Below are 12,549 nucleotides of genomic sequence, written 5' to 3' on the forward strand. Positions count from 1 at the left end.
TAAGGGAGACCAAATTCCCTGTGCCAGTAGACCCTTCAGATGGGCCCCCCATCCGTACAAGCTGGCATCTGTTGTCAATATTACTGGTTCTGATTGAAGAAAAAATGATCCCTGCTGAATTGCAGAAGTCAACCACCATTGAAGAGACATTTTGACTTTTTTTGGTACTAACACTTTGTATAGAAGTGTGCTGTTTGTCTTTTTTGAAATGGCAGTAGAAACCATTGTAGATTGCGAGAATGGTATCGAGCCCAGGGTACTATTGCAATTGCTGATATTAGCTTGCCTAGAAGTTGAGATAGTGTTAGTAATGTAGTTTTCTTTTGAGATAGTATTTGAGTAATCAGATCTTTGATACTGTTCTGCCTGTCTTGAGATAGGTATACCATACCCTTTGTTGAATCTATTATAGCTCCCAAGTGCTGAATTCTTGTTGTTGGGACTAAGTGACTTTTTTCCATATTGATTGTGAACCCATGAGCTTGTAAAGATTTTATTACTAACTGTCTGTCTCGACATGCCTGAGTCTCTGATGTCGACAGTATTAAAATATCGTCTAGGTAACATACTAGACGAATTGGAATTAATCTGAGAGAAGCCGCTACCGCTGCCAGAAGTTTCGTAAATGTTCTCGGTGCGGAGGAAAGGCCAAAAGGCATTGCCTTGTATTGAAAATGCCTGCCCGCATATGCGATCCTGAGATATTGTCTGTACATTGGGTGAATTGGTATGTGTAGGTATGCTTCTTTGAGATCTATGGATTGCATTATGTCGCCTTGTCTGATGCATCCCAGTAATGACTTTAGTGAATGCATTTTGAATCTTCTGTATAATATTTTCTTGTTCAATTGTCTCAGATTCAGAATTCCCCTCCATCCCCCTGAATTTTTTGGTACCAGAAAGAAGCTGGAATAAAAACCTGTTCGAATTTGATGTTTTGGAACCGGTTCGATTGCATTGATCTGGATTAGATGTTGAATTTCTGTATTCATCAGCTCTCTTTGAGATGGATGGTTGTGCCATGTACATTGTAGGAACCTTTGTGGTGGGGGAGAGGTAAATTCCAAAGTGAGACCGCTTGTCACTGTACGTAATATCCATGTGTCTGTCGTAGAAATTTCCCATTGATGAAAGAAATGTTGAAGTTTGCCCCCAATGGGAAGGGCATCTTTCAAGTCACTTGCCTCTACGTGATTGTCGTGACATGGTGCCTCTAAAAGGTCTCTTGAAAGAATTTTGACGTCCTCCTCTTCCACAAAAGGAGTTCCTATCATTTGAATATCCATATGAATAGAGTTGTGGGTTACCACGCTGTGTGAAGGCATTAGCAGATCCTTGATCATATCGAAAGGATTGACGCTGATAAGGTGAGAATCTGCGGTCTGGTCTTCTATACAATGAAGGTAATACCTTCTTCTTATCTCTTCCTTCTATGAGAATTGGATCTAGTGAAGTTCCGAATAAAGAACGACCTTTATAAGGTGCTGATGTAAGCCTCCACTTAGATTTTGAATCTGCCCTCCAATTTCTCAGCCAAAGGAGTCGGCGTGATGAAATTGATGAAGCAAGAGCCCTAGATGCGAATTTTGCTGCATCTAATGATGCATCAGCAGAATATTCTGCTGCTGCTATAAGTTTTGATATGTCTTGTTGAATTCTAGATTCTCCTGGTGGTAATCTTTCCCTCAGTTGACGTAGCCATATAAGAGAGGCACGGTTAAAGAATGAAGAAGAAATTGCTGCTCTAACTGCCCATGCAGCAGCTTGATGAGTCTTACGACATGTCATCTCAGCTCTTTTATCTTCTACTTTAAGGCCTTCCCCAACCTCGCTAACTAAAATAGAAGATGAAGTTAATGTTGCTACAGGTTCATCTATCAATGGTAATTGTAGTAATTCATCCAATTCAGGAGCAACACAATATAATTTTTTATCAAAACTGTTCGGTCCCGATGTTGAACTAGGGTGTTCCCATGGTTTTTGTATAATTTGTGAGAAAAGATCTGGACATGGTACAAAATCTAAATTCGATTTTGGTAAGTTAAATAAAGTATTATTATGGTCAAGTTGGCTACCTGACTCAGATGTTTTTTCTATGTTGACACCCAAATTGGTAGCTAATTTTGCCTTACGCAACAATGACTTAAATAAGGCTGGATTAAAAAGACCTTGGAATGCTGGCTTTTCTGAAACCATTTCCTCTTCATCATCTGACATATCAAATTCTTCTAGACAATCAAGATCATCTCCTTGATTAAAGTAATTTACAGATGGTTGCTGTTGTTGGGGATGTATCTGATGTCGACAGTTAGTGCTGGTGGATGCACCAGACTGACAAGAATAGCCGGTTTGTTGCAGACCAGCTTGAAATATGCGAGAAATTGTCTGCGAAACTAATGTTTGAAAATCCATTGCATTACTACCATTTGGACCTTCTTCTCCCCTCAGGCCAGCAGCTGTTGGCATGAAAGAGGCCTCAGGTGGACCATGAATCATATGGTCAGCTATATGTAAATGACCTGAGCACATAGGCCCTTGAGATGCAAGCCTCCTTGACTCATCAATTAAACAATGACTTTGTGGTTCTATGGATATACTATCTTGAACCCACACATTTGAATCTTCCTCATTTAATTGAGGCATTGTATTTTCAGATTGCTGAAGATTAACTGCTTCAGACTGAGATGTAATAGGCACCAATTGCGCTGCGCGCTGGGCCTTTTCAAATTGGCGTTCTAATTGATTATGTCTACATTTTTCCATCATATTAGAACTTTTAAGACTATTAGTTTGTGTGTCATTATTGTCCTGACCAGGAATAGACACATGTTTGGTTTTGCCTCGTTTTTTTCTTAGAGGCTGGGGTAAAGGTACTCTAGGAGTAGTGGCTTGTTCCAATTCGGAAGATAATTCATCTTCTGCCGTATTTGCTAATCAGGAGAATTAATATAAATAGATAAGCAATTAATTAATTAATTAATTTTTTTTTTAAATTTTTTTTTATTTTTTTTTAATATATGTATAAAATTATATATGTATATATATATATAACAATCCATTTAATTAATATATTATTATTATTATTTTTATAATTATAATGAATTGTAAAAAAACTTCCCTGTGGTGAAGTTCCTCTTCAGACTGCAGTTGATAATTGCGCAGTATATAGAGATAAACGGCCAACGGAATTTCTTGTACTTTAAAATGGCGGCGCTTTCAAATTCTATTCAGCCAACCTTCCGTTAAACTGCTGAGCGCTCGAGCTCACTGAATTTTACTTATGCAGATATAAAGAAAATAGCGCTTACAAGCGTCTTATTTTTTCCTCAAATAATTACTTTTGTAATGCGATCTCGCCTTTGATAGCTTTGCCTGCCAGGCAAAGACTTCAATATTTATTCACCATAAATAGCCGGCTATCACAAGCGGCTGTTTGTTTTCTCGCCAATTTTAGTTATTTTCTTTCTTGGAGCCTGACTTTCTGTTGCAGGAACTCCGATGCCGCAAACAGAGGCTGCGATGGTGTAGGCGGTTATCCTAGCACACCAGTTAACCAGCTCTCACACCGCGGCAATTTGCTTTTGAAAGAACAGCGTCCACTTCAAAGCGGATCGCTGCTGAGCAATTAGTGAGGCAAACGGCTTTCTTTTAGAAGCGGCTTTCTTTAGAAGCGGCGGCAGACTCAACATCAATAGAAAAAAACTGCCGATATTGTAACAATCGCCTCCAGCAGCCCCCTTAATTTAAATAAAGATATATTATTTCTTTGAAATTTCCAATTAAATGAATTAATTAATGTTAATCTACTAGACTAATTAGCACTCCAGTCCTACCACATCGACTGAGTGAAAAGAACTGATCATGCGCAGAGGGAGGAGGCGGAACTAGGCTGCAGAGGGAGAAAAAGTTTGATGAGCACTCAGTGAAATCCAATCGAAGTGAAGATGTCCCAAGAGTAAAGAATGTCGGAGCAACGATGCATGAAAATATTTATGAGCTATCTGTGATTAAATCCAGTCAAAGAGGCATTGACTAATGGTTCTGCATAATGCAATAATACCTGGTATAGGAGAATGCTACTCATTCAGAAAACACAAGGGCACTAGAACATTCTATTCTATTTTTCTGTGACAGCAACTATGGACCATATATTATAAAAAATATCACGGAGTTGTAAAAACTGCAGTTCCACATTGAAATCTAATTCTACAATTGATAACAGCAGAAATTTCCCTTCAGTGAAATGGCAGCTCTTAAAAGTACTGTGTGGTATTTTTTCCTCTTTCAATTATTTATTTCTTTGATCAAGACTGAATAAATAATTCTCTTCCTTGAAAATAAAAAAAGAAAAGCAAGAAGGCAACAATACTTTAAGCAGCAAACATTAAAAATATGCTTTATGATTTGTGGTTCCTTAATGTAGAACACAAGGATGAATTAACATTGTAATAAAGCAGCAGTCTTTTATCCAGTTATATGGACTTATTTCAGAGTGAATACATGTAGAATTATGCAAGAAGGATATAATCTCTTTAATATCATAAAAATATTGCATGCATATTTTAATGAAATCACATCATCATGTTTGTCACTTTGCGTTCATTTCCTTTCTGAACCTAATATTTTTGTTAATCGTAAATATATGGGTTAAATTTCCGAACAATATATTTGGGAGCTTCATTAATATTTGGATTCATTAAATTGTCTTTTTATATAGTTGGAGTCTTAAAAATAAATATAAAAATCTAAAGTTTAGTGATTAGTGATGTAAATATTCTGGGGGCTTTTAGACTATCCTACTTCATCTTTTAGGGACAACTATATCTCTTTCTGTTATATCCAGTCTAACTCCAATATCTTGTCTAAGCCTTGTAATTTGAGTAATGTGTTTATAAACTAATAGTGGTGATTCCTGGAAGGCAGCAACCATACATCTTTCATGGTTACATGGGTTCTATATTTCCAGATAATAGAAATTATGTAACTACTATTCATATATACAAAAGGTAAAATCTGACCCAAAAGAGTTATAACTTTATTTTTTTGCAAATTTTTGCAAATATAAAAGGCAACATTCTGCTTAAAAGCTAATATTGTGAGTTGAGTTGAGTTAAATTGTGAGTTGAGTTGAGTTGAGTTGAGAGACAGTAACTGGTCCAAAGTCATCCAGTCTATTAGTTGTATTTTGGGGTAAGGGTTTGGTCTAGCAACTAAGCAGTGGTGAAATTCAGCTGGTTCTATCCAGCTCAGGTGAACTGGTAGTGCCAGGAGGCTCCGCCCACTCACCCGGATGTAAACACGTCCCATTTTTGACCCTCTGTGCATGTGCAGAAAGCTCTGCGCATGTGTGGAGGAGGCGTGTGCATGCTCACATTTGCGAACCAATAGTGAAGGTAAGTGGATTTCATCCATGCAACTAAGCAAGATATTTTTAAAAAATATGATGAAAAGATGAAAACTAAATACTGCTAGTGTCCATTAACGTGTAAAAAATAGGTTTAAAAATTAATTTTACAGATTTCTAAATGCTGAGAGAGTGACGGTTGGTATCAGTCATACACAGTTCATATCTTTTTAGAAGTGCATAGTTACACCCAAGAACATTCATGGAAAACCTTATTTCCTGCCTCGCCAGCTCCAGCCTTTACAACAAATGCAACAAACAAGGAGTTTCTAGCCCTGTGAGAAACAAGAGAGAATACCCTCTTGCATATGCCTTGCACATAAGCCTTTGACAGTGGAGGACTTATGTAAATAGCTTTCAAGTAGTAATGCTAAAGATTCATGGGAACTCAGCCATTTCTAGAAAACTATTGTAGTTTTAGTTTGCTATCTATAGTAGTGTGTAGATTTATGTGATGACATCCAGCAATGGAAGAAGCTGTTGATTTTTGGATTATGTAAGAAGTTGTTAAGACATATATCTCCCTTATTTATACATGGCAATATATAAGAAAGGCCTAACATTTCCTTTATATGTGTATTACAAAAGGGAAGATTGCTCACTGTTTTTCTCCATCAAATAAGCAGTGTGGCAAAACTCATGCCTCAATGATTACCTCAAGATCAAAAACACGCTGAATATAATGATACTTTTGAATAAACTCTGTACTTAAACCCACATGTGTCAAAAGAGTTTGGAATTTCTCTTAAATTGAAGTGAGAAATAGGTTTTTATATACATCCCTTATCATACATCATTTGCAATTTTTAATTTTAAAATTGAATTATTTTTAATACTTAATGTTTTTAGGAAAAAAGAGAGAACTCTTCCTAATAAATATCTCTGGAATGTTAAGACTTTAACTTTGGCTGAATTGTACCTTTTAGGTGATATATCAACATAACTGTTATACTCTTAAAGAAGAGGACTTAAAAATAAACAAGGCAGCAGAAACTGTCTGTTCCAAGAGTGAGTTTTTGTACCGCAATTGTGTGGCATGATTACAGATGTGACTCCAAAGAAGCAGTTCATACAATCACATAGTAAATAGCCAGTTTAGTTCCTCAATAACATCTGATTACAGGCAAAACACTTTACCTACTTTAAGAGTTTAGCAATTATATGACATGTTATCTTATTATTATAAGTGTGCCTTCCAATTCAAAATTTATCTTTAAATTTATCTATACGTTGGTAAATGTATAATACCACTAATTACGAAGTACCTAACAATGTTCTTAAATGTTTTTCTGCTCGTGTAACATAATATCATGTAATGGTTTATTTTGGGAAGTATGGAAACAAACATTCCCACACAAATAAATCTTATTCTTTTTGAAAAGTAAGAGAAAATGGATCAAAATGTCAGCTGATGAGGTTTTTTTTCTATGACAGAATTATTTTCAGTTTGAACTAATATGAAAATATCCTAAATAAAAACAACTAATGAACTTGTGAACTGATTTTACTAATGGTATAATACCAATTTCTAGAATAGGCATACTTTTTACTATCTTCACATGGCAAACTCAATGAAAGAATAACAAATAATCTTGTATTACAATTAAGCAAAGTGTCAGGGATGACTTTCTATGAAGTCTTGCTTGCAACCAGACAACTGTAACAGGAGGTGGGAGGGAAGGCATTGGAATGTAAGGGAGGTTTATGGGAGAGAAATTTGGAATGCAAGAGTGCCAATGGAAGTCTGCAATAGACCCAACACTTCAGGGTCACTAGCTGGGGAAGTCTGAGGCAGACAGATCGTTCCCAAAACAAAGAGAGTGCAAATGATTGGTGGTTAATGGACAATGGGAAGTCAAGGGGAAAAAGGGAAAATTTTCCTATGCTGTTTTCATGTGAAATTGTTAGAACTAGTTTTTCTACTTCTATAACCACATGGAATTTATAGTAAAGTTATATTCTTGGTAAAAAAAGTATCTCGGGAGTTTCTTTTGCTGTTTAACCTAGTGGGACAGCTGACACAAAGTTGAATGACACATGAAAAATAGTGATTAATATTATTTGTGGAAGCTAGGAAGATGAAAAAGGAACTCAATTCCCCGAAGGCATTCCCACACAATAAAACAGGAACTTTAGGGAAAAAAAACCCCAGAGAATATTTTCTCTTAAAATGAGCGTTGGTACCTACCTGATACACTCCTTCTCTGGCTGGTGGGCACGGCAGTCAGGATGGATGGGAGGCGACACGGGTGTGAGCTGTTTAGGACCGAGTCTGCAGAGGGAATGAAGCCCCGCCTCCCTGCTCCAGGAGTCAGTTTTGAGACGAGGAATTCCATGCAGACTGGCGTGTCTAGAGGAAACAAATGGAGAAATAGAGGTAAGTGTAACCCACCCCTCCCCTAGTAAGTCACCAGACCGGGGACGGCCTGAAAGGGTGGGGCTGACTGCCGTGCCCACCAGCCAGAGAAGGAGCGTATCAGGTAGGTACCAACGCTCATTCTCCTGTCAGGGTGGTCACGGCAGTCAGGATGGGACATACCCAAGTTCTGTGTCCTGTCGGGAGGGACCTTGCCGTCCCCGGACCTAGGAAGCCAGATGGACCTGCTGGAGAACCCTCCTGCCAAACGCTGCGTCTGCAGAGTCATAAGAGTCCAGACGATAGTGCCTGATGAAGGAGTTAGCAGAGGCCCATGTGGCCACTCGACAGATTTCCTCCACTGGAGCCCTGGTCGACCAGGCAGCTGAAGTCGAGGCGCTTCTCGTGGAGTGAGCAGTGATGCCCCGAGGGACCGGTAGAGACAGAGAGACGTAAGCCGCTGAGATGCAGGCCCGAAGCCATCTGCCGAAGGTTGCGGAAGAAATCTTGAGCCCCAAGGACAAGGGCAGAAAGGACACAAAGAAGGCATCCGTTCGTCTAATGGCCGTAGTACGAGCGAGATAAATCTTGACCGCCCGTCGCACATCTAACGTGTGCCAATCATGTTCCAAACGGTGTCGTGGTTGGGGACAGAAGTTCGGTAAAACCACCTCCTGGGATCTGTGGAATAACGAGTTTACCTTCAAGACGAAGGAAGGGTCCAGCCTGAGGACAACTCTGTCCGGAAAAAAAAATGCATAGCTCTTTGCGGACCGATAGTGAGTTCATCTCTGAGATTCTTCGAGCGGAAGTGACAGCCACTAAGAGGGCCACTTTCAGAGAGAGAAACCGGAGAGATACCACCCGCAAGGGTTCAAACGGAGATTTAGTAAGAGCCGAAAGGACCTTCGGAAGGTCCCAAGTCGGGAAACGACGAACTGGAGGAGGGCGTACGTTAGAGGCACCCCTTAGGAACTGTCGCACCAGGGGATGACGAGAGATGGGATCTCTCGAACCACAGGAGAGGACGGTAGAGAGGGCTGCCACTTGGCGTCGTAGGGTGTTAGGCGAAAGGCCTGAAACAAACCCCTCGTGCAGAAACTCTAAAACCTGTTCCAGGGAAGTGGAGGTTGGTGACCGTTGAAGTTTCCGACACCACGCAGAGAAGGACCGCCAGGTAGCTTCATAAATCCTGGTTGTGGAGTCCCTCCTGGAGGCCTGGATGAGGGTAATGACCCCTTGAGAAAGAGAAATGTCCGTCAAAATGAGCCGCTCAGTCTCCACGCGGTTAAGCATAGCCATTGTGGATCCGGGTGGATCAGGGGCCCCTATCGCAGTATAATCCGATCCTCCGGGATCCGCCAGGGTGGCTGAACGGACAGAGCCCTCAGATCCGCGAACCAAGGACGGCGGCTCCAGAAGGGAGCAAGAAGAATGAGCTCCGTTCGATCTTGTAGAAGTTTCCTGATGACTAGAGGAATCAGAGGAATCGGGGGAAATGCGTACAAGAGAAGGTTCGATGGCCAGCTGATGCGTAGGACATCTATCGCCTCCGCACCCGGCGTCGGAAATCTGGAGAAGAACCGAGGTGTCTGATGGTTGGACTCCGAGGCAAATAGATCTATGGCCGGGAGACCGAATCGCCTCACCAGGTCCTGGAAGAGATCCAGGTGGAGGCTCCACTCTGCTGGGTCTATAGTGGACTGGCTGAGGGCGTCCGCTGTCTGATTCTCGATCCCCGAAATGTGCGCTGCCTTGATGGAGGTTAGGTTGTTTTCTGCCCAGGTGCCTAGCTTGCGTGCCTCTCGCATGAGAAGCCGGGACCTCGTCCCCCCCAACCTGTTGATATGGGCCTTGGCTGATACATTGTCCGTTAGGACGAGGACGTCCCGGCCGTGCAACCAAGGTTGGAACTGTTGCAGCGCGAGGAACTGTTGCAGGCCCGAAGTTCCAAGACATTGATGCTCAGCTGCGACTCCTGGGAGGACCAAAGTCCCTGCGCAAGATGATTCTCTAGGTGTGCGCCCCAACCTGACAGGCTGGCATCCGTTGTCAAGATTAGTCGTTGGGGCTCGCGGTAAAGGCTGCCCCGGGAGATCTTGTCAAAGGTCCACCACGTCAGGGACTGCCTCACGTGCGAGGGAATGATCACCCTTACGGTTGATGAACCCCGTCGGGATCGTTGAAAGGGCAGGAGGAACCACTGAAGGTCCCTGCTGTGCAGCCTGGACCAAGGGACGATTCCGAACGAAGACACCATTTTGCCGAGCAGACAAGACAAGGTGAGGAGGGAAGTTGAGCGTTGTCCTTGTACTCACGCTGCTAGAGACTTTAAACTCAAGATATGGTCCGGAGACAGGAAAACCTCCGAGGAGACTGTATCTATAATGGCCCCTAGGTGTAGTAGCCTAGTGGAAGGGGTTAAGTAGCTTTTCCGCCAATTAATGGAAAAACCGTGTTCCTGCAAGATACTAAGGGTCAAACCTAAATCACGTTGGGCCTGAGTAGGGGAACGAGACAAAATCAAAATATCATCCAGGTAAAATAGGACTCTTATGGGGAGATTACTGATATAAGCCATAAGGGCCGCCATAATTTTGGTGAAAACCCTGGGAGCCGAGGAAAGGCCAAAGGGAAGGGCACGGTATTGATAGTGTTTCCCATTATAACAAAAGCGAAGGTATCTACGGTGTTCCGGAAGAATAGGGACATGAAGGTAGGCCTCGGTTAAGTCAATAGATGACATGAAGTCCCCCACCTGAAGGGAAAGCAAAATAGTTTGAAGGGATTGCATCTTGAACCGGCGATAAGTTATGTGCCGGTTCAAGGATTTAAGGTCGAGGATGGGGCGCCAATCTCCAGAGGGCTTTTGGACTAGAAACAAACGGGAATAGAACCCTTTCCCAAACTCCGAGGCCGGAACTGGTTGAATAGCCCTGGAGGCCAACAGATGTCTAATGGAAGCCTCCACCCTGGCCCTCTTAGACCTAACCAGGGAAACAGGGCAACGTAAAAATAGCTGAGGTGGTGTGGACCTGAACTCAAGGGGAAGACCGAATCTAATTACATTCTTAACCCAATTATCCGCAACAGTAGACTCCCACTTGGGGGCAAAAAGGGCCAAACGCCCACCAATCGCAGACGACTGGGGAAGGTTAACGAGATCTGCGAAATGGTCTACTACGTCCCCCCCGCTGGTTCTTCCTGGAGGGAAATCGGGGCCCTTGTCTGACCTGATGATCCTGGGAAGAAGCTCCTCTGGCCTGGAAGGAACGGTGATAGTGCTGTTGAAAGGCTGGTGATTCTGAGGCACGAAAGGAAGAGGGGCGAAAGGAACCAGACTGGCGGTATTCCGACCTACGAGACATGGATGGCAAGATCTTGCGGTGGTCGTGGGTTTCAATAAGCAGTGGATCCAGCGAAGCTCCAAATAGGTTGGCTCCTGCGTAAGGGGAAGAAGCAAGGCGCCACTTGTGGCGGATGTCAGCTTGCCAATTCTTCAACCAGAGCAATCTCCGTGATGTGACCGTAGAACCAATGGCCTTGGCCGAAAACTGAGCTGCGTTCAAGGTGGCGTCGGCCGAAAATTCCACCGCCGCTAGAATTTTTGTTAAATCTTGGTGCGAACGAACATCCAATGCCGGAATGCGTTTTTGTAATTGTTTTATCCAGAGGATCGAGGCTCTATTGAAGAACGAGGCCGCCGAGGAGGCCTGGGTAGACCATGCTGATGATTGATGAGCTTTGATTAGGGACCTTTCGGCTTTCCGATCCTCAGGTCGTAACGACTCCTCGGAAGGACCCGACATAGGGGTTGGAGAAGAGAGAGCCACTATAGGGGCGTCTACTTTAGGTACTTGTAAGAGATCGGCATATTCCGTCGCTAAGTGGTAAAACCGTCGGTCCAAGGAGTTGGGCACAGGCCCTGAGCTTGGGAACTTCCACTGTCTCTGTAAGACATCCGAGAATAACTTGGGTGCAGGAATAGTCTCGGTCATAACCGCCGGCTCCTCAAACAAGGCTGCAGTTGGGTCAGATGTAGAAGCCTGATCTGAAGACTTTGACCCAGGAATGCCCAAGTGGGTGGTAGTTTGGGCCTTAAACAAGAGAGACCAGAACAACTGAGGCCGAAAAAGGCCCACAAATGAGGGTTGGTCAGGCTGCAACCCCTCATCTTCCGACAAATCCTGATCAATCAGAATTTCACCTTCTTCTTCTTCAGCCGAAATGGAACCCTGACTGACCCTGGAAGGAGAAATAGCTCGATCTTGATGTTGATGAGAGGCCCCAATGGGATCCGAACGAAGCGAGAGGGCCTGGTCATCCAGATATTCAGAAACCTGAGAAGAGGCCCTCTCCTGCAAGCCTCGGGCAATGCCTTGCCTTATGGACTGTGCTATTAAATTAGCTAAATCTGGAGAAATAGCTTGGCCCTGATTAACGATGGCTGAGGGCAGAGGAGCAGTCTGACCTTGGTTCAGGGGTGCAGTGATTTGAGGGGTCTGTCTTGGCTCGGGAACCCCAACAATAGCATCTTGAACCCCTTGAAATACTGCTGCAGCGTCAGATAGTGTCTTTACCTATGAGTAAAAAGACACTATCCTCGAGAGCTGAATGGTCAGGAGAGAGTGAAGGAGCTTCCGGAGGGATAGAGGCCTGGCCCGCTGGGCGGCTTTCCTTAGAAGTAGAAGCAGAGGCCTGGGTTTTCCCTCGAACAGAGGATGAAGCAGAGGCCTTATTAAATGCTCTCTCCATGGCCTTATGACGACGCTCCTCGTCCCTAGTGTGT

The 12,549-nt window shown here is 43.0% G+C and overlaps 1 protein-coding gene across 3 annotated transcripts in view; it reads right to left on the reverse strand.

Moving 5' to 3' along the window:
- The window catches only part of CNTNAP2 (contactin associated protein 2), a 1,550,102-nt gene that overhangs the window by 242,890 nt on the left and 1,294,663 nt on the right, over positions 1-12,549 (reverse strand). The window lies entirely within an intron of this gene.

The sequence above is a fragment of the Pantherophis guttatus genome, chromosome 4 (assembly GCF_059756535.1).
Source record: "Pantherophis guttatus breed Tessera chromosome 4, ASM5975653v1, whole genome shotgun sequence".
Classification (NCBI taxonomy): domain Eukaryota; kingdom Metazoa; phylum Chordata; class Lepidosauria; order Squamata; family Colubridae; genus Pantherophis; species Pantherophis guttatus.